The sequence below is a fragment of the Musca vetustissima genome, unplaced genomic scaffold (genome assembly GCF_032173495.1).
Source record: "Musca vetustissima isolate MV318-11 ecotype Yass unplaced genomic scaffold, APGP_CSIRO_Mvet_v1 utg22257, whole genome shotgun sequence".
Lineage (NCBI taxonomy): Eukaryota > Metazoa > Arthropoda > Insecta > Diptera > Muscidae > Musca > Musca vetustissima.
The window spans coordinates 37,601-62,534 of NW_026885837.1; the positions used below are offsets into that span (position 1 = coordinate 37,601).

A 24,934-nucleotide genomic window follows, 5' to 3' on the forward strand; every position below is an offset into this window, starting at 1 on the left:
TGACCCTTGTAAGAGGGAGCTATGTAGAACTATGGACCTATACTGAAAAACATTTTTGAAGAAGTTGTTAAACCACCAATTCAAGGTCCCGAAATTCCACTTCGTAATATTGAAAAATATTGTCTTGATTTGGAAAATACGTCTACGATCATCGATATAATTACTGTTCTGTGTGATGCACTGTTTAAAATTTAATCTCAGACCCCTTTGATTATTTGGAGTACAATTTCCATGAATACGTCTTAACCGATTTCAAGGAAACTTGCCCGAGATTAATTTATATTAATTTCAGTACGATGTGTCAAATGGCCTAGCTATGAGTCTTTAGTGCACCATTTACTTAAAATCTATATTAAAATCTGAATCGATTTCAAGAAAACTAGACACACGTTAGGTTATACCAAACATTGGGCCTTTAGTGCAAAATTTTCATTAAATCGGCCGAAAATATATATAGGTGAGCTATATCTAAATCTGAACCAATTTTCATGAAACTTAGCACGCATCATTCTAGACTCAATTCAATACGTTATGCCAAAATTTCGAACAAATCGAAAGATATGTAGGGAATTTGGTGCACCATTTAAATAAAATCGGACGAAAATATATACGGGAGTTATGTCTAACCCTGATCTGATTTTTTCGAATCTTAACACTCATCGTTCTAGACTTAATACAGTATGCTGTGCAAAATTTCGTGCAAATCGATGTATATAAAGGGACTTTGGTGCACTATATACCTAAAATCGGACGAAAATATATATGACAGCTATATCTAAATCTGAACCGATATTCATGAAAATTATCACACATCGTTCTCGACATAATTCAGTATGCTATGTCAAATTTCGTGCAAATCGGAAGATATATAGGGACTTTGGTGCACTATTTACCTAAAATTGGACGAAAATATACATGAAAGCTATACATACAAAGTGATAAACATAGATATATACCTACAAAGTTCTGCGAAGGATCTGGTTAACCTTTATATATAGGGCTATTCCAAACCTGGAGCAATACTGACAAATTAGGAATGCGCCCCCTTGAAAATGATTTTAGGACCATTTTATGTTAGGGCTATTCGGAACTTATTCTGATAATTTTTTGCTAAAATCGTTTTTTCCGTCCAAAAACCCAGAATGTCACTTCGTTCGGAAAATGCTGAATAGAGCGGTACTCTTCTATTTGGGATATGCCAAACAGAGACTTACTTACTTAATTTCATAGCAGTTTTGAGCAGTTTTGTCAATGTTGTATTCCACTTGGTCTTTCCAATGTCGAGAATAGCTGGTACAACTCATGGTTCGTTCAACGACGATATTCACCGTCAACGCAGATCGGCCCATAGATCCTTTGGAGAAATTTTCTCTCAAACACTACAAGAGCTGCCTCATCTGCTTGCGCAAGTACCCATGCTTAAGAAACATATAGTAGCACGGGCGGGAGGTGCCCTTGCTTTTGAGTTGCTTGCCAAACAGAGACTAATACTAACAGTATTATGCGAAGTGATCCTTTTACTTTGAAACCCTTAAAAATAGGTCTGAACATTTATATGAAGGCTATGTGAGGAGAGCAACATATACCGACAGATTTCTGCAAAGGGTTTTTTACCCCAAAGGTTCCGTAATGCCGTTTTGATAATGCAGTGTTGAGTATTTGTCAGCATTGTTCGAACCCTTTGAATTAATAACATAAACCACTGATTGCATCCCGATAATAACTGTCATCTATGTAACCACTGTTTTTCAACATTTATTACAAAACACACACACATTCACACGAACACACTTGAATCTGGCTATGATGTATATGTTCTGGTCTAGGATCTGTTCTTGAAGTGGTTGGTTGGCTGTAGGTTGTTAAGCCCAGCCAGCAGAAATTTTACCATTACCTTACCTTTTGCCATCATAATGAGGCTGCTGACAATAAACGGTGGTAGTGGCTGGCTGGCTGACTGCAATGAAGATGACTCGGCTGAAGATGATGAAGTTGCTGTGGCTTCTGTTGCTGTTTATGCTTCATAAGATCTGGTCTGGTTGTTTGCTGTTGCTGCTTCAGCTATAAATGGTGGCATTTTTATTTTGTTTTTGTTATGGGTTTTTCTTCATTTTTTATTACTCTTTGAATTTTTGTTGTTATCTCATTTCTTTTTTTTCTCCCTCAGTGTGGCACCTTTAGCGATGTGGATAATAAGGTTTATATGTTGTTCTGTGTTCGTTGTGTTAAAGAAAATATTTTTCTTATTTTAAGACATGATTTACTAACGATAATTTATGTCAAGGTATTTTAACAAGCGTAAATCTTATGTAAAGAAGAAGAAGAAGGAGATGAACGAGAAAGATGGGGAAAATAAGTAGACTCGAATATGTGTATGCATATAGAGTTAGTTTTCTGTTATGCCTTAAAATATGCAACATTTTTTGTAGTATATGATGATGAACTTGTATGCTGTAGAGTTTTTTTATAGATTTTTATTTCTTTGCATTAGGGGCCAGAGAGGGTGCAGGCTTTCGGCTTTTGTTATTATTGTTATTTATTTGTTATTTTGTTATTGAAGGCTTTCGGCTTTTGTTATTACTTCTTGAAGTACATATTCATTTATTTGTTTGTTGTGTTTATGTGAAAGGTTAATAATGTAAGTTATCGTGGCAAATGATGGAATAAATTGGGTTAAGATAATGATGGAGTATGCGTTTTTTGGTTAAAATAATTAAATTACTGAAGTTATAAATTTAATATAACCTTTGTTGATATATGACAAATTAAGAGTAATAATTGTCCATATTAAGACCTCAACTAGAAATCAAACCAGGACTATTCTATGCGAAAATTTAAAAATTGAAAATTTCATATTCACATTTAGATAAAGGTTGTATAAAATGTGTCACGTATTTGGATTGTCATTGGCTGTTAAAACGCTCTGTTAAAATTTTACTTCTTAGCATAGCATTCGATATCCCTGAAATTCATGTATTGTGGGGAGCCTGGGCATTTGGATTGGGTTTTCAACTTAATTGACCGTAATTTAATATTTTGAATACTCTTTAGGTAAACAATTTTCCTACCAAAAATTATCAATATTAACTGATTTCCGAAGTATTTTGGGGATTTTAGGCATATTGTATAACCGAATCGGGTCAAACTTAATATTTAATATTTTTTGGATTATTATTTGTTGTCAAGTCGCCCATAAAATTATTATTTCTCCATAAAGGGTTGCCCTTATATAAAAATTATAAAAAAATACTTCCCAAATTTCGGCATATAGGGAAGGTTATGCCCATTTTCAACCAAAATGGCAGTAATTTAATTTTTGGGTTTTTTTACATAAGAAAAGTTATTGATATTCACACCAAGTTTTAGTATAGTGGTAGCGTTTTCAACAAAATAGTTACTTTGGATTTTCATTGGGTGTCAAATCCTTTTACCAATAATTATCCTTCTATTAATGTCCCTATAGTAGATTTTTGATTGTCAATCTCATGGATTTAACAATATCCTGCTCTTCTATATTGTTAGGATATTATAGCTATGTTTGGTCCCAAGAGTTTCCAACGCCGCGAAATATTGGTCCTAGACCCACCATTTAATACACCGATGATATCATATCTTGACTGACTGGATCTAGACATGCGTGTCCGTCTGTATTATAATTTTTAAAAACGATACAGGCAACAATTATAAACCAAAAAGACCCCCATTGTTTTGGGTAATGATCGATTGGGGATATATATATATATATATATAGGGAATAAATAAAAATAAATAGTCTGTCTAGAGGACACAATTGTAAGACGAACAAAACAGATTTTCCATGGGGAAGGCGATCTGGCCAACAAATTAAAATGACTGCCTTGATGATAGTTAGCTGGTTAAATAATGTCGCAGAGAACAGTTGACAGATGTCAATCTGTACAGATAGTGGAAATATAGCGAAATATAGATCGAAATTTAGATCCGTAGAAACTGAGCGCTCAGTGGAAGTTGTGTAGGGCAACATATGGTCGGCCCCGTCCGACTATAAAGCCCCGCTCTCTGGTTTTACTTACCATTTAGTTGGGAAATCTTTCTTACCCAAAATTACCTTCAAGGGTCCATGATCGGGTTTAGTCTCCATAAAATGATACCACCAATTATAGGGTATTATGAGGATTTCAAACATGTAATTCATCAGACAAGACTATATTTAGAATTCTCATTGCAAAAATGTTAAATGTCTGTCCATCTTTGCCCCCAGCCCCCAAATAAAGATGCAGCTTCTGTATAGGCATTTTGATGGTTCTAGGCGGAGTTTCTAACCGAAGTAATTTTATTTTATTATTACGAAGTTGTTTTACTTTGCCATTCCGAGGCTTTTTAAGGAGTATTTCTAATATCTTTCTACATATCCCCCACACAAAGGTCACACGTAATTTCCGGTATTATCAAGACCCTAACGCAATTTTGCAACCTAGACACTCAGGTCTGCTTTTTTGCATTTCGCAATTTACCATGGAATATCCTCCATTTAAAACTCCCAATCGATTTTTGGCATTTTTATTCTCCAACTCAGCGTATAGGGTGTGAAATGTTAGGCATTTTTTCAAGGGATTTTAAAAACCTGACCTGGATTTTTCCAATGTCTTGTTTTTAAGAACTTCAGACTGGGTGGCATTTTGTATCTTTTTCCCAATCAGAAATCAGATTTTGGTAAATATTTTTTTTTCAATGACTTCAGACACAAATTCGTTGTATATTTGTTTTTTTTCTAAAGACGTATATTCAAGAAAGTAGAATTAAAAAAAATCCGTACCGGACGAATCAGCCGCCCAAATCAACTAAAAACAACGAAAATTATTGCTCGTGGAAGAGGCTTCGAACAGGTTGTCACATGTTACTTTTGCAAAACTTTTCATACGGAAGCGACTGTTCCGATGAGCAACTTAAGATTTAAATCCTGAGGAGTACCCTACAAATTTGTTGTCAGAAGTCTTAGGGTTAAGTCGAAAAACTAACAAGGACCGTGGATTCACTATACTCTATAACTGGTATTTTTGACCAGTGAAAATGATTGGTTATCCGTCGTGCAGACTAACTTGGAATCCAATGACTTCTTTGGATTCCCGTACATCAAGCAAAAATTTATGGTCAGCTGTTTAAAATCACGTTCCGAACGACTTTAATCAAAGTGGAAAAATTGCTTCGAAATCATGCTGATTATAGTAGCCTTCGTATTAGTAATTTTTATTGTTTATAATTTGTAATTTAGAATTTTTTTTTATTTTTTTTTTATTTATAGAAAAAGTTCTATTTTTTGTTCTATTTACATTTTTTGACTTCAGCTTAAACAAAATTCAGTATTTGTTTTATAGTTTTATTTTCTTACTTTATATATTAATTTATAAATTAACCTAATGTTACTATATATAAAAAAAAATTATATATATTAATGAATAATAAATAAAAAAAAATTGAACTCGCCCGAGCAGGGACTTGAACCCTGGACCCTTGGATTAAAAGTCCAATGCTCTACCGACTGAGCTACCCGGGCACATATTAATAGCCATTCAAGTCAACGTATTCAGATATCGATAATTAATTGTGTCAGAATTGCCTAATTAAATATTCTGCTATGGAAGTTTATTCTATTAAAAAACATATGTCATAAAATTGTTGTTGCTGATATGATGTCTAACAGAATGTGTAATAACAAATTTACAACAACAACAAAAAACTATAAAAAAAAACAATACAAAAAATACCGATCGATGATATGAATCGTTTAATGTGTGATAACAGAAATTTAATATGTTGTTACTATGAGTAGATCGGAAGATAATGGGGAACACGTATATACAAACATGTGTAATTATGTGCGTTCAATGATTTGTTGTTGTTACGGCTGGAACGTATCACAATTGGACTGTCAAGTTTTACAGCTCGTTAGAGATGTTGTTGTCATAGTTTTTTTTCTTTTTTTGTTGGTAAACACCTTGTTTGAAGCGTTTTAAATTTTTGTTCATTATTTGTTTATAATATGAGCTACTATGACCGATAACACGAATAAGTATTAAGGGAGTGTAATGTGTTTATGTAAGAAAATGCTAAGTTCTTGGAAGTGTAATAAGAGGTGTTTCATTTTATTTATTGTAATGTCATTGAGCCTACTTGTCTAATATCAAAAAATTAAATACTGAAATATCGACGAATTTCAAATCATTTTCTTCTTGGAACCCCCTTCACAAGATATACAAAATTTTCCACCACCAGGTGTTATTTTGGTATTTAAATAAACTGAAATTTTTAGATAAAAGTTCGCAACAATTTAAGTAACGGCGTAGCTTCAAGTGGCAGTTGCCGAAATACCGGGTATTCAAAATAACATCTCCTGTTGAAATCTCCACACGATAGACAACCGGATGTTAACACTAGATTGACGAAGGCGGTCATATTGACGGTTTTTCAATTTCAAGTCCAAAAACAAGTGTGTATATTATGACAGCTGTTTAAAATTTGGTGACTTTTTGTACCACATAGAACTACGTTTATTAATCAAAATAGCTGCTTCCCTCCTCTTTCATTCCCCGTATTCACATGTGCTATACCTATATTGCTTAAAATTGGTCATTTTGAACCCTTGTGAAGTATTAAATAATCAAATTATTTTTTTTTATTATTGTATAAAGTAAATTTCATATATGATCAGTACAATAACGTCGAAACCCTCTACTCTAAAGTAAAAATATTAAAAAATAAGTTAAAATAATTTCTTTATACACTAAAAATTCTTTCAGAATGAGGTACTTTTGACCAATTATAGGCAATATAGGTATATACAAAATTCCAGTCTTTCTAGTGTTAATGGAATCAGATTTAAAAAAAAAACACACAAATTTTACTTGTATAATATGATTTACAGAAAATTATACTGTACGATTTTAGTGAATGGTGCACCAAACTCCCAATATCTGTCCGGTTGAGTATTAGGTCCAGATGGACGCATGCTCCCAAATATATTTTTGCCCAATTTTATATAAATGGTTCACTGAGGAGTCTTGGTTTGTTCCATATACACGAGATAAAATTGTGATCCGCCCACTGTGTTGCAGCATACCAAATGGAATTTGCCACATTAGGTCCAGATTTACATACATATATTAATTTGCTCGGTTTCATACAAATGGTACACCAACGAATCGAAGTCTCCCCGATTTAGCAGGAATTCTTCATAGATTTCAGAATGGGTTTTTAATAGGTTCAAATATCTATGTAGAACGACATTTACATTAGAACTTTTCACCTACATTATTAGGATTTTTTGACATATATACAATGGAATTGACAATTATAACCCACTGGGTTAACGAAATCCGGTATAATGTAAACATAGTTTAGATCACACATTTATATATTACCATCTCTCCTTTGTACCTAAAGTGATGAATGGTGGCATATAGTCGGCCCGTCCGACTTTTGAACTTTCCTTTCCGAGTTCGAAACATAAGCGCATTTAATATGCGAGGAGGTATTCTATCCTCTCAAAACTCGATATGCCAAATTACAGGTGCTTCGGTTGGATAATGAAGCAAGGACCTTCAAAATACCGCAAATGGGGCAGTACCCTTAAATAGGGGCTATTCCAAAACATGAACCCATATATTTCTGCATTCATTGTTACCCAAGAGTGCAATAAATTGAAATTTATCACAAACAATCCACAACCTACCTTTAACTTACTGATCCTCATTACCCACACGTACTGGTCCACATTACCCGCCAGGTTATTTTTATTCGCAGTTTAAAGTTTTTTGAAATACAATGCAATAACATTTTTATAAACAAATATATATAATGTTTGACCTGGAATATATTTAGACAACAAATCTACTATGTTGTGAAAACAATTTGTTTTTATTTTTTACGCCCACAATATCAAAAAAAAAAAGAAAATGGTGGTCCACATTACCCGAAGTTACTCTATTCGGTAGTTCACAGCTTTGTGGCACGTTTGTCAAGAGAATGGGTTCTAATTTAATATTAGGGATTCCCATTGAGTAGAAAATTTCCCTACCAAAAATGATCAATAGTATCCCATTTTTTGGGATATTTTTAAGCTTTTAGGTACGTTTTTCAACCTAATCGGCTGTAAGAGCGAATTTTTTATTTCCACTTGGTATACAATTTTCCTACAATAAGTAATATTGGCCCATATAACACAAAATCGCAAATTTCGGATATTTGGTGAGATTGGACACATCTTTCAACCAAATTGGCCTAAGGTTCCGGGTAGCAGCCATATAATTGTACTTTCCCCACCACCCTCTTTGAAATTATTGAAAGTGTTGGGCACTTTTATCAGCCGAATTAGCTCCAATTTTTCTCAGGTTTGACACCATTTGGTACAAAATGGAAAAATCGTTGTTGCAAACATAAATTTACTGTGAAAAATTTCAATTCGGGAGGAGGCCCCGGGTCCCCCTCTAGCTACTTCGCTGTCTGTAAGTTGGAACATCTGTTTTCAGAACATAGTCCCCATATAAAGGTTAGGATATAAAACATTCGTTCCGGCCGAACTTAACGGCGTTTTTACTTGTTTTCCTCAGTTCAGCAATTTTTGATGTGTTGTTCAGCTGATTTAACTTATATTTGATATTTTCAATTCCCATTGGGTGGAAAATTTCCTTACCCATCATAAATATAGTTTTTTTATAGTCCCTATATATAAATATTTTGATGGTCGTAAGTGTTTTTTGCAACCGAAGTGACTTATTTTAGGTTAACGAAGTGGCTGTAATTTGGAACCTTGGCGAATAAACAATTTCTTAACTCTATATTTGCAATATAATTTTCTACATTGCCGATATATAAAAGACAACGGTTAAAATCCGTACAAAATTTAAATGGGTGGGGTAGCCTTAAGGTCCAAGCCCAATTTCCCAAACAGAGTATCAGTAGTTTCATATTTCGTTACCTGCACTCCTTTCAGCACATTTGTTGTATTTCCGGATAATTAGAACGGAGTAAAACTATTCCATACCACACTTCTTCTGCTTCAAAGACCTATCTACCAGATTCTACTCAAGCAAACGGTTGATTTAGTTGTTTAGTTTAAACAGATGTTAGTAAGGTCAATTGTGGATTGGAATCTAATTGGGTTTAATATGGTAAAATATGTCGTTGTTATATGGTTAATATAGTCATCAGATAGCCTGGTCCTAGAACTACTTCGTGTAATCCTTTCAAAATTAAATAATCAAGTCTATTCCTCAAATTTAAACTTGAATTCTTTTTGACACTTTTTCAACCTTCACATTGAAGTTACCTGCATCCGTTAACAAATTCCATTTAACAAAAGAAAAACCTTGCAAAAATCCTTCTACACAGCTTTCTCTTTCGTTAGTTACTTTTTCACTTCCCCTACCAACAAAAGTGTGCTTAGTTTGGATTTTTCCTTTCTTCCTTATGATGAATTACACATCTCTAGGTGAATGTACCAGTACCACCAACAAAACAAACCGAAATCTGTGTGTTACAAATCCAAAATGCAGTTGTTAGCAGCAAGCAGGTGTGTTTCTATTCTAATGTCGATGCAAGAAGCGGTTGGAGAGGGGAGCGAAGAAGGTGAACATGATTTGAACAATCCCCAGGGAAAAAGTTTGCCACTTAATATGTACAATGTCACCTAGGCGACATTCGAAGGCGATGTGACGTTTTTTTTCGCATAAGTTTCGCATTTTTTGCCTAGATGGCTGGTTGGTTGACACGGCTGGCGGGCAGACTGTTTGCCTGCCTCTCTCTGAGCTAGGTTGTATGTAGCGTTTTTTTCTTCGTCACCTATGATCCTTTATGTTGTAGGTGTCGCTCGTACTGTTTTTCGTTGCTTTTGTCGAGTGTGTGTGTGTGCGTTCGCAGTTTATTTTTTTTTTCACTTTTCAGTTGTTGGTTTCCTTTCGTGCCACACAATGTTGCCACAAAACAATGGATGTCATTTGTATATATAGTAAGTGTGTAGAGGTGTGTGTGTGTGCGTTTTGCAATTTTTTGTTGCTGCTGTTGTTCTCTATCATGCGGTTCATACGAAAATGGGTTCATTTTGTTGCGGAAAGTTTTTTTCGTTCGCCTTTCTTTCTTTCGTAGCCGCGTCAGGCGTTTAATTTTTTTCTGTTTCTTTTGTCCATTAAAACGCAACGCAACGTCGACGAATGATGATGGCATTATGAGCTGCGGTATGGTATAGCATAAATTCATATGTTTTTGTTTCTTTTGTTTTCTATAAAAAACAAATTTTTTCCCCAACGAGATCTTTTGGCTTTTATTATGGAATATGGAGTCAAACAAAAAATATCGTGGTAGTCTGAGGACATAATTGTAATTTATTTTTTGTTACTCTCGTTTGTATGTACTCGTATGTGATTGTATAGCGTTTTTGTGTATGTGTGTGCTGGTGTTGTCTTTTTATGTATAGGTATGAGTGCATATGCTTTATGTTACAAAAGAATTGGGTAATTTTAACTTAATTAACTTGAAAATTTGCATTTTGATTATAATGAATGAAAATGAAACCAGGCATATGTCGTTCTGCCAGCCAGCATGTAAGTGTGAATTTGTCGTTTCCGCGCCGTAGGCGGGAGGAGTTTGTGAAAAAATAAGAATAGGCGGGTGTATGATGTTGCCATTTGCAGGAGGTTTTTTGTTCTCTCCACCATGGGTTAGAGGGTGTAAAATTTTGTCATATCATAATTAGCTGATTGAAAATATTTTTTTTAATACCAGTAGGCCTACTCTGTAACATTTTAACAATATTCGACATTGTTTATTTCACAACAATTTAATTTGTTTATTTTGTTGTTTTTACAATAACAAAAGAAAATTAAACAATATAGAATGTTGTTAAAAGTAACAGAATAGGCCTACAGGTATGTACAATTATTTTTAAAAAATTAACGACGGTTTCAATATTATTGAAAACCTGGGGCTGTTTGAAGTATTCTAAAAATCCACACCTGCCTGTAATCTCAAGAAAAAATATTTTTAAAGCGGTAAGGAAAGTAGTAAAGTCGGACGGGTCCAACTATATGATATACTTTATCGGTACGGTACGCCGCACTGTTAAAAATTTGATTTCAATCATAAATTTTCGTGCAAATCGAAAAATATATTCGGACGAAAAATATATTTTGAAGCAATTTTCACGAAACTTAGCACACATAATTTCGATTTTCACGAAATATAGCACACATCATTCTAGACTCAATTCAGTACGCTATGCCAAATTTCCGAAAATCGAAGAATATATGGGTATTTGGTGCACCATTTACATTAAATCGGTCGAAAATATATATGGGAGCTATATCTAAATCTAAACCGATTTTCAAGAAATTCTACACACATTATTATAGTCTCAATTGTGTACGTTATGACAAATTTCGTGCAAATCGGAAGATATATAGGGACTTTGGTTCACCATTTACATTAAATCGGTCGAACATATATATGGGAGCTATATCTAAATCTAAATCGATTTTCCAGAAATTCTACACACATCATTATAGTCTCAATTGTGTACGCTATGCCAAATTTCGTGCAAATCGGAAGATATATAGGGACTTTGGTTCACCATTTACATGAAATCGGACGAAAATATATATGGGAGCTGTATCTAAATCTGAACCGATTTTCAAGAAATTTTACACACAACATCCTTACTCAATTCAGTACGCTATGCCAAATTTCGTGCAAATCGAAAGATATATAGGGACTTTGGTACACCATTTACATTAAATCGAACGAAAATATATATGGGAGCTATATCTAAATATGAACCGACTTTTCCGAATTTCAATAGGGTTCGTCCCTGGGCCAAATAAATGAGCTGTACGGGAGCTATATCTAAATCTGAACCGATTTTTCGAAACTTAGCACACATCACTCTAGGCTTAAGTCACTACGATGTGGCAAATTTCGTGCAAATCGAAAGATATTTAGATATTTATAAAATCGGACGAAAATATATATGAGAGATATATCTAAATCTGAACCGATTTGCAAGAAAATTTACACACATCATTCTAGACCTAATTCAGTACGCTGTGCCAAATTTCGTGCAAATCGAAAGATGTATAGGGACTTTGGAGCACTATTTAACTAAAATCGGACGAAAATATATATGGGAGCGATATATAAATCTGAACCGATTTTTTCTCAATTTCAATAGGGTTCGTCTTTGGGCCAAATAAATGAGCTATACCAAATTTCATCCAATTCGGATCATAAATTCGACCTGTACTTTGTTTACAATTTAACATGGACAGACAAACAGACGGACGGACATGCATAAATCGACTTTGAATGTGATTCTATGCATATTCTCAAAAGGAACCATGTGTCTATCTCGTTTCCTTTTGCCTGTTACAAACATATGCACAAAGACATAAAAAGTCTCCCATATCTGTGGCCTCTAGAAAAAATGTTAAAAACCAGTGAGCGGAGCAGTATAGTCGGACGGGGTCGACCATATGATATCCTACACAACTTCCTCGAAAATCTAACTTTGTGTGGGTCTATATTCTGATCTTGGGCAATATTTGCACTCTCTTGACCTTCACCGTGGATAGTGTTGTTATGTTCGGCTTTCAATTGTGGCCTATAGATCGACTGGAAAAAAAACACAAAAAATAAGTTTTTGGCCCACTTTATCCTAATATTATTATCTGATCATTACCGAAAATTATTGTCCTTGATCATAGCTGGATCCTCATGGAAAATTTCAAAGTAATCAGCGTTATATTTTCGCCGTCTAATGTGGTAATGGGTTACTAAATAATATCTGAATACGTAAGCAGCTGTAAATATTTAAGTGTAACTCCCACATTCGAGCACATACAACAATATAATTGGTATTAATTTAAACGTCAACAACCACTCATCTTGGGTATAATATCAACTTCCCTGATCTATGCCCTTCAGGGGTAAATATATACGCTATAGAATACAAATTTTGTCATTTTTTCGCACAAAAGTAAGGGTCCAATTGACCCGCTAAATGTTGACCTATCTTTATCAAAACAGGCATGCTTATTCCTTTGCCCAATCCCATTCTCCATGTAAAGTTTTTACCAGAAACAATAGGGATCTTCATTGGTCAGAACACATCCTACATGCAATATTTCGTGAAGATCGGTCCATGCAAAAATTCGCGATCTTTGGGCCATAATTGCGGCCCCTGGAGCGACCAGAAAAACCGACCAAAATTATGTATTTGGTTAAGTTCATCCTCTAAATATTAACCGATCTTTACCAAAAACAATAGGGGTCTTCATTGACCAGAACGCATCCTACATGCAATATTTCGTGAAGATCGGTCCATTCAAAAATTCGCGATCTTTGGGCCATAATTGTGGCCTCTGGAGCGACCAGAAAAACCGACAAAAATTCAGTAGTTGGTCCATTTTATATCCTAAATATTAACCTTTACCAAAAACAATAGGGGTCTTCATTGGGCAGAACCCATCCTACATGCAAAATTTCGTGATGATTGATCCATAACTGTGGCCTGTATCGTGTTTACCAATTATAATGGACAGACGCACGGACGGACGGACATACATGTCTAGATCGACTCAGCTAGTCGAGATATACTTAAAGGTGGGTCTAGGACCAATATTGTTACAAACTCTTGGGGCTGCACAAAGCTATAATACCCTTGACAACTTAGTTGTGTAGGGTATAAATAGTCTCCAGAAATGAAATGAGTTTTAAAAAATCCGCTAATATTTCAAATCCTTAGAACAATATTTAAAGAAAAATCCCAAATATATTTGCCAAAATCCGCATTTATTAGGGCTCTTATATGTATATGTGTAATTTCCATTAATATATCTTAATAATAATTAAGCTGTAAACAAAAGCCCCACATTAATATGGTATTAATCCGCAATAATAATCATACGTATTATGAGCTTTTCAATTAATATTCTCACACTTTTTCCCAAAACAAAATATGAATAAAAGGCTTCTGACAATAATTTCTGGTCCAATAATCATCAGCCACAAACGGACTGTTAATTAATCACATCGTAAAGGAACATGAAAAATAATAGAAAAAAAACTCATAAATATCCTTGTGATTAAGTAGCTACCAGCAAATAATATCCTTGTGTTGCTGTTGTTGTTGTCCAAACTTCCATTTTATTATCGTGGGACAAAGGTGAAAAAACAATGGAGGAATTCATATAATTTACTTAATGCCCAGCGACTAAATATTACAATAACGTTGTACGCTCGGTTGGTTTCGGACCACCTCTTCTTTCTCTTCTCTTGTTGTTCCTGGTAATACAATCAACTAAAAAGGACATTCATTTAAATCGCTGATGTTGTTGCTGCTGCTGTTGCTTTTATTTTATATCCTTTTTTGCCATTCTTGCATTCACTTTCATGGCTATTACGGTTTAACCGCTTGTGAAAGACAACAACAAAAGAACCAGGAAAAGAATGAAACTTATGGTTTCTATGTTGTTCAGCGTAAAGCTGCGGCTTTTGCAGGTGCTGGAAATATAAATCGGTGGCTATGTGGTGGTGGTGGGGCCACCAAAAAAAAGGTGCGTTCATGTAGAATTCCTTTTCCGTAGTTTTTATTTCGTTTCGTTTCGTTTTTTTCTTTTCTTTTGTTGTGTTTTTGGGTGGCATTGTCATGTGCGTGTCGCATGGCCGAACATCCTTTTTGGGATGTGTGTGCAAATGTTAGCTCATCGCACTCATCCACATTTTTCACTTGTTAAGTTTCCGTCGAGAGCGGCGAGTGTCTCTTGTGTTATGCCAACAATGTGGTTACTTGCTGCTTCGGCTGTGGCATTTCTTGTTGCACACAGACGCCCACACAAACAAAGAGTAGCAGTGGCATTTATGCTGTGTCGTCGACGACGACGTCTGGTGTTGTGGGTTCTTTCCAGTTATTTAATGCCATTTTATAGGCAATAAAACTAAAGTTTACGATACTCATCCTTTTGGTAGCAGTAACTGCCAGACAGCACCGGGATCTTATTCCTACTTCTTCTTCGTCGTCTGTGTCTTCAGTTTCTTTTTCCCATATTTTGTTTTCTTTTTCTGTTCTGTATCTCTCCTCGTCCTCCTTCCAGTATTTAGTCGCTTAGACAAGTTCTGAAGATGAGCATACTTCTTAGCCAACCGCTATTTGTGGCAGTCCTTAGCGGTGTGAAGAGTTGTGTTACCACCAAGTCCTTTCTATTGAAGAGTTTTTCATGAATAAGAAAACATTCCTGTTTTCATTTGTTGTGGCCTCACAATTTTCTCTTTCCCCTCCTCATCTCCCACACCAAAATTTATATTCAAAGTTTTTGTTTTTTTTTGTTTTTCCCCGTTCGAGTTTTTTTTTTGTTTCTTCAAACTTTTATTTTTCTCAGTTCAGTTCGTTATAAAAACGTAGAAATTATGAAGCTTAATTAATTAGTTCGTAAAAAGAGAAGTAAGTACTTTGGTATAAGTAGTTAGATTATATTCGTGATAAGACATAAAGTGAGTTGAATTTGTTGACGATTAATTTTTCCGTTTTCTTGAGGCAGAGGGGTGGGGTGGGGCGAAACCCGGCAAAGTTTCAAAGTCATGAATTATCTACTTTGTGGGTAAAAAAGAAGAAGGCTTAAGCAAAAGTTAAATTAATACAAATTGGAATTTTCATCTTAACGGCAAGATAATATGTTAATGAACAATGAAAATGTGCAAAAGTCAAAATGGGTGTTTTCTTAAAAAAAAAACACACACACACACACACACAATAAATAAACGGATGTGGGAAATATTTCAGATTAAATAAAAATAGTAGATTTTTTGAAAATATTTTTTCCAGAATTTTTAAAACATTTTTCTAGAGCTAACAAAGGATAAAGGAATTACAGACTGTCTTGGATGTTTTTAAATATTTCTCCTAGAGACTACAGATAAGCGTAGACTTCTTAAAAATTATATTTTTCTAGAGACAGACAGGCATGATGAACTATTTTTTCGATGGACTAAAAATATATTTTTTTTAAAGACTACAGGCAAGCTTGGATTTAAATAAAAATTTTTTTTTTCTTGAGACTACAGACAGGCGTGGATTTTTTAGAAATATTTATTTCTAGCAGAGCTCCGAAATGCTCGCTCGAATTCGAGTAAAGAGTGAAACTTGCTCGAATTCGAGCGGGAGTACTCCTGCGAGTAGAAAAAAAACGAGTATACTCTATTTTTTCTTCCAATCAAATAAGAGCGCAAGTGCTTCGCTCGTATTCGAGTGGGAGTGAAATTCGCTCGAAATCGAGCAGATTCCACTCTTTTCGAGTACTCTTTTATTATTATTTATTTTTTTTTGATACCGTTGTTCCATTTGATGTTGTTTGTGTTCTTTGTTTTGTGATGTTTGGTTTGTAACTTGTCACATGTATAATGATGTATATGATCTATCTCCCCACATCACACAAAAGATCAACAACATTAACAGTTTGCTACTACGCACATACAAACAACCAAAAAATCAAATTTAATTGTCCACTCGATTTCACTCTTAGAGTGAACTCTTCCTCTATTTTGAACGTTTTAACTCTCACTCTTTTTCTTCAATAAGGAGTACTCGCGAGCACTCCCAAACAAAATAAAAGAGTGAAGAGTATACTCCTTAAAAAACTCGTACTCTTCTCGTACTCCCACTCGGGAGTATTTTTCACTCGCGAGTAAAATCGAGCAAATCGAAGTCTCTAGAAATTTTCTAGAGACTACAGACAGCCGTGGATTTTTCACAAATAATTTTTCTAGAGGCTAAAGACAGGCGTGGATTTTTTAAAAATATTGCGGTTTTTAAGGGAACATCTTCCCCCCCCCCTTCTCGATGGGGGGGGGGGGGGTCCCTTAGCAATGCTTGTTAAAGTTTGTAACTTTGCACATATATATTTGAAGATTTAAAAGAGAAGAAAAATGCTTCACAAACAATTTTTGTTATTCTTTTTTGTAATTTAAAAAAAAAACCTTATTTTTGATGGCGGGCATAATAACTCTTCGCTGGAACATCGGAATCCGAAAAATCCAACGGTGTTAGAAAGTGTATATTTCTGGATCTCGTATGAACTAGGATTATTTACTTCGCTCTCAAATTAACAAAATGGTGGACCTTTGCAAAAAAAAAAAAAAAAAAAAAAAAAGTGGAAAATTGCCGATTTTTGACCAAAAACCAAATTAAAAAACCAGTTCTTGGCAGTATTCCCTTCACCGTCGGTTGTGTTGCGATGTTCGGCTTATAGATATAAAACATTAAATTTTTGGTCAAGTTCATCCCAAAATTATTCTCTGATCATCACCGAAAATTATAGGCGTTGTCCTTGACCATACATGGATCCTGATGGAAAATTTCAAAGCGATCAGAGTGATGTAATGGGTTACTAAATAATATCTGAATATGTAAGAACCTGGAAATATTTAAGTGTAACTCCCATATCCGAGTACATACAACAATATATTGTTGCTATCAATTTAAAGGTCAACCACTCCTCTTGGAATTTAATTTTTCACACAAAAGTCAGGGTCCATTTGACCCGCTAAATATTGACCAATCTTTACCAAAACAGGCATGCTCATTTTTTGGCCCAATCCCTACTCACGACGTTGCAGCCTCTGGAGCGATCAGAAAAACCGACAAAAATTTAGTATTTGGTCCATTTCATAAGCTAAATATTAACCGATCTTTACCAAAAACAATAGGGGTCTTCATTGCCCAGAACCCATCCTACATGCAAAATTTCGTGAATATTGGTCCATAACTGTGGCCTATATCGTGTTTACAAATTACAGACGGACGGACGGACGGACGGACGGACGGACACACATGTCTATATCGACTCAGCTAGTCGTGATATGACGATCGGTATACTTGAAGGTGGCGTTACAAACTCTTGGGGCTTCACAAAGCTATAATACCCTGACAACACAGTTGTGTAGGGTAAGGAAGATCTTCACCGATTGGCTTTATCCTACTTCACACGATAGCTATACACTCACAGAGAAACGTGTACAAATTTGGAATCGTTTGGGTTATTAACGTTTAAAGTTTGAGAAGCCCTTCGGCCGTCTCTTGATGCTGACACAATAAATCGGCTATATCTTCAAGAGTTTTTGAGATTTTCACTTGCAATTTTGAAGGGACATTCTTGAGTAAGTGTAGATTTGAATTAAATCAAACATTTTTGACACCGATAATGGGGGGGCTCCCCTTAAAATTATTATTTCTATAATTTACAAACTGTAGATTTTATAAAAAAATATTTTTGTGGATTCCTCAGAAAAATGTTTTCTAGAGACTACAGACAGGCGTGGATTTTTATACCCTTCACCACTCTGTGGTACAGGGTACTATGTCTTTGTGCATATGTTTGTAACAGGCAAAATGAAACGAGATAGACACATGGTTTCTGTTGAGAATATGCATAGAATCCCTTTCTGAGCCGATTTATGCATAACCGTCCGTCTGTCTGTCGATGTTAAATTTTAAACAAAGTACAGGTCGCAATTATGATCCGATTTGGATGAAATTTGACACAAGTCATTTATTTGGCCCAAGGACGAACCCTATTGAAATTGGAAAAAATCGTTTCAGATATAGACATAGCTCCCATATATAGTATCGTCCGATTTAAGGTAAATGGGCCCTTGAAAAATATTCTTTAATAAATCCACGCCTCAGTTGGCCCTTGAAAAATATTCTTTAATAAATCCAGGCCTCAGTTGGCCCTTGAAAAATATTCTTTAATAAATCCAGGCCTCAGTTGGCCCTTGAAAAATATTCTTTAATAAATCCACGCCTCAGTTGGCCCTTGAAAATTTTCTTTAATAAATCCACGCCTCAGTCCCTATATATCTTTCGAATTGCACGAAATCGGTTCAGATTTAGATATAGCTACTATATATATGTTCGACCGATTTAAGGTAAATGGTTCACCAAAGCCCATATGTATTTTTCGACTTCCATGAAATTTGGCATAGCGTACTGAATGGAGTCTGGAATGATGTGTGTAAAATTTCGTGAAAATCGATTCAGATTTAGATATTGCTCCCATATAACTCATAACTTTGTTTCATTGTAACAAAGGAATGAATTGTTTATGGATTGATCTAAGTCGGTTCACATTTAGATAAAGGCCTTTCTGTTAGGATGCATCTTTTTAATATACCCATAGTGGTAAAGGGTACCATATAGTCGGCCCCGTCCGACTTTCTATTTTCTTTACAGGTTTTTATTTAGAGACTACAGGCAGGCGTGTTTTTTAAATATTTTTTTTCTGGAGACTATATAGAGACAAGGTTTATTTAAATTTTTTCCCTAGAGACTACAAAGGGGCAAGGATTTCTTAATTATGGATGTGGATGTTAGACATTTTTTTAGGGACGTCATGCCTGTTTTCCACCACACTGTGGTACAGGGTATTATGTCTTTGTGCATATGTTTGTAACAGGCAAAAGAAATCGAGATAGACCCATGGTTCCTTTTGAGATTATGCATAGAATCACTTTCTGAGTCGATTTATGCACGTCCGTCCCTCCGTCCGTCTTTTGATGTTAAATTGTAAACAAAGTACAGGTCGCATTTATAATCCGATTTGGCTGAAATTTGGCACAGCTCATTTATTTGGCCCAAGGACGAACCCTCTTGAAATTGGTAAAAATCGGTTCAGATTTAGATATAGCTCCCATATATAGTTCGCCCGATTTTTGGTAAATGCTGCACCATGGCGTACTGAATTAAGTCTAGAAAGACGTGTGCAAAGTTTCGTGAAAATCGGTTCAGATATAGATATAGCATAGCTTCCATATCGTTAGCTAAAATGCATAAAGGCGTAACTAACAAAAATTGAAAATTGACTTTTTGAATGAATATTGTGAATGTCAATAAACTACATGTGTTGACAAAGTTTTACACGTCTGCGGTCAAAAAAGAAGCTTCTATTAACAAAAAACAAAAAGACGTAACTATAAGTGGATTTATTTGATAAATGCAAAAAGGCGTACTTACTTACTTAGCTGGCTTGTTACAAAACGGTTGTTCCATAAGCCGAGCTTAAAAAAGATTTCCAAGCGCGTCGGTCTTGTGCGCAAATCCACCAATTTGGAAGACCACGTTCCTGGATGTTGTTTTATACTTGGTCTTTCCATCTAATTCCATCGTTTTTATATGCCTTTTGAGCTGGGGCATTCTCATTCATCCGCACAACATGGCCTAGCCACCGTAGTCGCTGCAGCAAAAAGGCGTAACTAACAAAAAATTCAAATTTTTTACTTAATTGTTATGACTGCCATTAAACTAAATAACTAAATTTGTTAAAAAAATTATAGTCTACTATTCGTCATATGCAATATCACCCTGCCGGGCATACTTTTTCATTTCACATGACATGTTTATAGTTTTCATTCAAAACAGTTTTTTGTTTCTCCTACACAATTATGCTTTTGTTAGATACGCCTTTTTGCATTTTAGCTAACGATATATAATTTCGATTTTAGAATACATATGCTGAATGTACCCAAAGTGGTGAAGGGTATCATGTAGTCGGTCCAGTCCGACTTTACTACTTTCCTTACTGTTTTTCCTTTGATTTAAAAAAAATGTCCCAAAGGCGTGGATTTTTGTTAGTAATTTTTTTAGGACTTCATACAGCCGTGGATTTGTGTAAAAAATTTCTCAGTGACTTCTGACATGCGTGAAATTTTGTAAATAATTTTTTCAAGAACTTCAGAAAGGCGAAGATTTTTGGAAATAATTTTGTAAAACTTTTTAGATTTTTTTTAATATGATATTTCAACTTTATGATCAGTCAGTAATTGTTCAATTGATTTTTGCTGTAAAAGAACAACCCCATGCCCAAGTCCTTTGCTTATCCCTTTAGTTTACTATTTATCTTACTGAAGGACGACAGAGTCCCATTCTATGCACACACATGCACAACTGCGTATGTTCTTTTTCCCATCAAATCACAACATTAAATTAAGTAAATGTGAGACAATCTCATTGTTTGTCTGTATGTGTGTTTATATTTTCAGATTAAACGCAGGCATACAAACCTACATACATATATATGACAATATATTGGAGTTTATGTCACAGTGTATCATATAATTGTACACACATACGTCTGCACATATATATGCACACATATGTTTAAGTGTTGTGTAAATATTGTTTATAACACCATTTTATTTTGTAACAAAACTTCTGTTGTTGTTGTTTTTGATACAGATTTAACAAAGCGAGCGAAAGATAGACATGGCAGTATAGGCATAGCAATCAGAAAAAGCAGGAGAAAGAAAAGGAGTTTCTGTCTTCTATCGTATAACAGACACTAGTAGAATACGAGCAGGATATTTGTGTGGCAAAGGGCTTTCACAATCACAATATACCATATTATTTATATTTCTACGAAAGATTCAGGCAGGTTCTGGCAGACAGAATACATTGACACATTGTGTAGTAGCAGTGGGAGTAGAAGGTGTGTATGAGTGTGTGTGTTCGTGTCTTGATATCAAAATCCCAGAATTCATTCACCGGCTATGACAATGTTATTCTTACAGCACACACACTATAGACCTTCTTTTGATTTGGTGAACACTTGGTTCAAACGGAGGGAAATATAGGTATATGTGTTTACCCCTTGCATATTTTACCATACTCTATATATGTATGAATGCCTGCACGCATGCATATGTGTCTGTGTATTTGTATGTTATGTTATTTCATTTAAAACACCATTACATCATTACACTGTGTCATAAACACAATTAATGCTGTCGTAAAGCTATTCCACTGCTGCTGTGCTCTGCACTCGGTTCACTCTCCTTTGTGTCATTTTACATTTTTACTGGTAATTGCAATTACCAGCAACTACAACAGCAACAACACCACCACCAACAACTACTACTACAGCAATCCCAACTACCGCCATTACAAACTGCCAGTTAGTGACAATGACGCTCACTGTTGTTGAATGGTAATGCAACAGTTCCAATTTTTCCCCAGTAGCGACAGTATTCGTAGCATCGCCATCATCATCCGCATCTCCTCCGCTGTCGTTGCCGCCACCATCATCATCAGCAGCAATCAGCTCCACCGTTTCTCCGGCCGCAATAGTAATGCAAAAGTATCGGTAATAGCAACAATTTGCTGTTGTCTCATTTTCCTGTTTCCTTTTGGCATTACTCTTGTTGGCGTGTTAGTGTTTTTGTTGTTGGGGTGATTGTGTTGTAGTTGTTGCTGCTGCTGGTGCCGATAATGATTTTTATAGCAAATGTTGTTTTGTGATTATAAATGTGTTGCGTAAATACTGAGCTGGACAACATCTGGGCGGGCTAATTTGGTAATTAGTAAAGATTTAATTTTTGGGAAAATGGGAAACAAATTAAAAAAAATATTCCGACTTCCGGGAAACATATGTTAAAGCTATTAAGGATTACGGCATAGCTACATTAAGGATTTTATCCAGAGTTGCGGAGTCGAGCTATGCTTGTTTTAGCTTGGGACCAATAAATTCAGATCGCTAGTGGACCTAAAGACCCTATTTCTCCCCTTAAGAAGGGAAAACGGGTGACGTAGGGGATGACAGATACCAAGCAACGTCTGTGATTGGCTTTAAAAGGGCGAAGTCCAGGCTTATCTTGGTCCCTCTTTCATCTCAATTGTGGACAGGCGTAAGTAAATCAGACGATTACGCACTGTATTACAGCAGCCATGGAACGAGACATGAATTTGGCTGCGGATTTATAATTAACAGGAGAATAAAACATCTCGTCTCCAGATTCACTCCAGTAGATGAGCGAATTGCTATAATCCGTATAAAAGCGAAGTTCTTCTACATCAGTCTCATTTGCGCCCAAAGACATATTTTACGAGCGCTTAAAAACAGCATATGACCGCTGCCCCGGCCATAACATTAAAATTCTGCTAGGAGATTTTAATTCAAAAATCGGAAGGAAAATATATTTGGCCCCACCGTCGGAAAACTCAGCCTCCATGAGGAAACATCCGGCAACGGCATGAGTTTGATTGATTTCGCCGCAGCAAAAACATGGTCTGGATTTCTCCTGATCAAGCAACGAGAAATCAAATTGATCATGTTGTGATAGACGGAAGACATTCATTCAGTGTATTAGACGTTCGATCGATCCGAGGACCACTACCTTGTAGCAGCCAAGGTTCTTAATGTAGCAGCAAAGGTGCGATCTAACACAACACGGAAACTCAACGTCGAAAAGCTGCAAACACAACAGGTTGCGAGGCCTACACCGCTCAACATACAAACCTGCTTGACGAAAACACTTCTTGTCCCGATAATAGTATAGAAGCACAATGGCAAAGAATAGCCCACTCCCTACAAACTGCACGACGGAAGCCAATAGTCAATGACATTATTGGACCATACCAATGTGGTGTTAGACCTGGCAAATCCACCATTAACCAGATTTTCAATCTGCGCCAAATTCGGGAATTACGAAAAACACATCGACACATTCCACATATTCGTCGACTATAAAGCCGCATTCGAGAGCCCCATTCGTTCAGAGGTATTTAAAGCCATGTCTGCGTTCTGTATTCCTGTATGGCACAAGGTCAGCAGTTAAAGTCGGTAAGGACCTCTCGGAGCCCTTCAATGCCGAACGAGTATTCAGACAAGGTGACAATTTGTCGTGTGACCTGTTTAACATCCTGCTGGAAAAGGTCATCGAGATGCAAATATGAACAGAAATGGCACTCTGCACACCAAACAACACATGGGAGGAACATTGAGAGCGGTAACAGCCACCTTTGAACCAATTGAGAAAGAGTCGGCCGAAGTAGAACTGGCAGTAAATGGTGAAAAGACCAAGCTGATGGTATCAACGCGCAAGATTTCCAGTAAACCGACCGTCGGACCGACTGTAGAATTTGAAGAGTTCAGCTTCGAGGTAGTGAAGGGTTTTATACACCTCGGTATCGCCATAAATAAAACTAATAACATCAGCTTTGAAATCCGGAAAAGAATAGTGTTGGCCAACAGATGGTCTGAGTAAGCAACTAAAATACAAGGCCACCTCTCGCCAGACCAAACTTAAACTCTACAAGATGCTGATACTACCCGTGCTATTATATGGATCTGAAGCATGGGTACTTGCGCAAGCAGATGAGGCAGCTCTTGGAGTGCTTTAAAAGGAAAATTATCCGGTAGATTTATGGCCCGATCCGCGGCGACGGTGAATATCGTCGACCATGAGATATACCATCTATTCTACGATATCGACATGGTCAGACGTATCGAGCTGCAGCGACTACGCTGGCTAGGTCATGTTGTGAGAATGGATGAGGATTCCCCCACTCAAAAGGCATATTAAATGGTTCATGCAGAAGGAGAAGGCCACGAATCCTATGGAAATATAAAGTAGAAGACAACATCTAAGAATATGGTCTTTCAAATTGGATGATGAGCGTACAAGATCGACGCGCTTGTAAATCTTTTTATACCCTTCACCACACTGTGGTACTTGGTATTATGTCTTTGTGCATATGTTTGTAACATGGTTACTTTTAAGAAAATGCTTAGAATCACATTCTGAGTCGATTTACGCATGTTCGTCTATCCCTCTGTCCGTCCGTCCATGCAAATCGGAAGATATATAGGGACTTTGGTATACCAATTACCTAAAATGTGGCGAAACTATATATGGGAGCTATATCTAAATCTGAACCGATTTTTCCCAATTTCAATAGGGATCGTCCTTGGGCCCTGTACCACAGTGTGGTGAAGGGTATCATTATATGAATTGAAACTGTATGCAAGTCGAAATATATTCTTGGTATGCAATCTCTATTCTCCTGTGATTTTAGGACTCAGTATATTAGATCTATTGGAAATATTTGAAGAAATCATCTTATTGTCCCTGTAGATTTCCGATT

General features: G+C 35.8%; 1 non-coding gene across 1 annotated transcript; it reads right to left on the bottom strand.

Moving 5' to 3' along the window:
• Positions 1 to 5,460: 5,460 nt before the first annotated feature.
• Trnak-uuu (transfer RNA lysine (anticodon UUU)) lies at positions 5,461 to 5,533 on the bottom strand. The gene has a single exon. It is a non-coding gene; the product is annotated as a tRNA-Lys (tRNA).
• Positions 5,534 to 24,934: the final 19,401 nt, after the last annotated feature.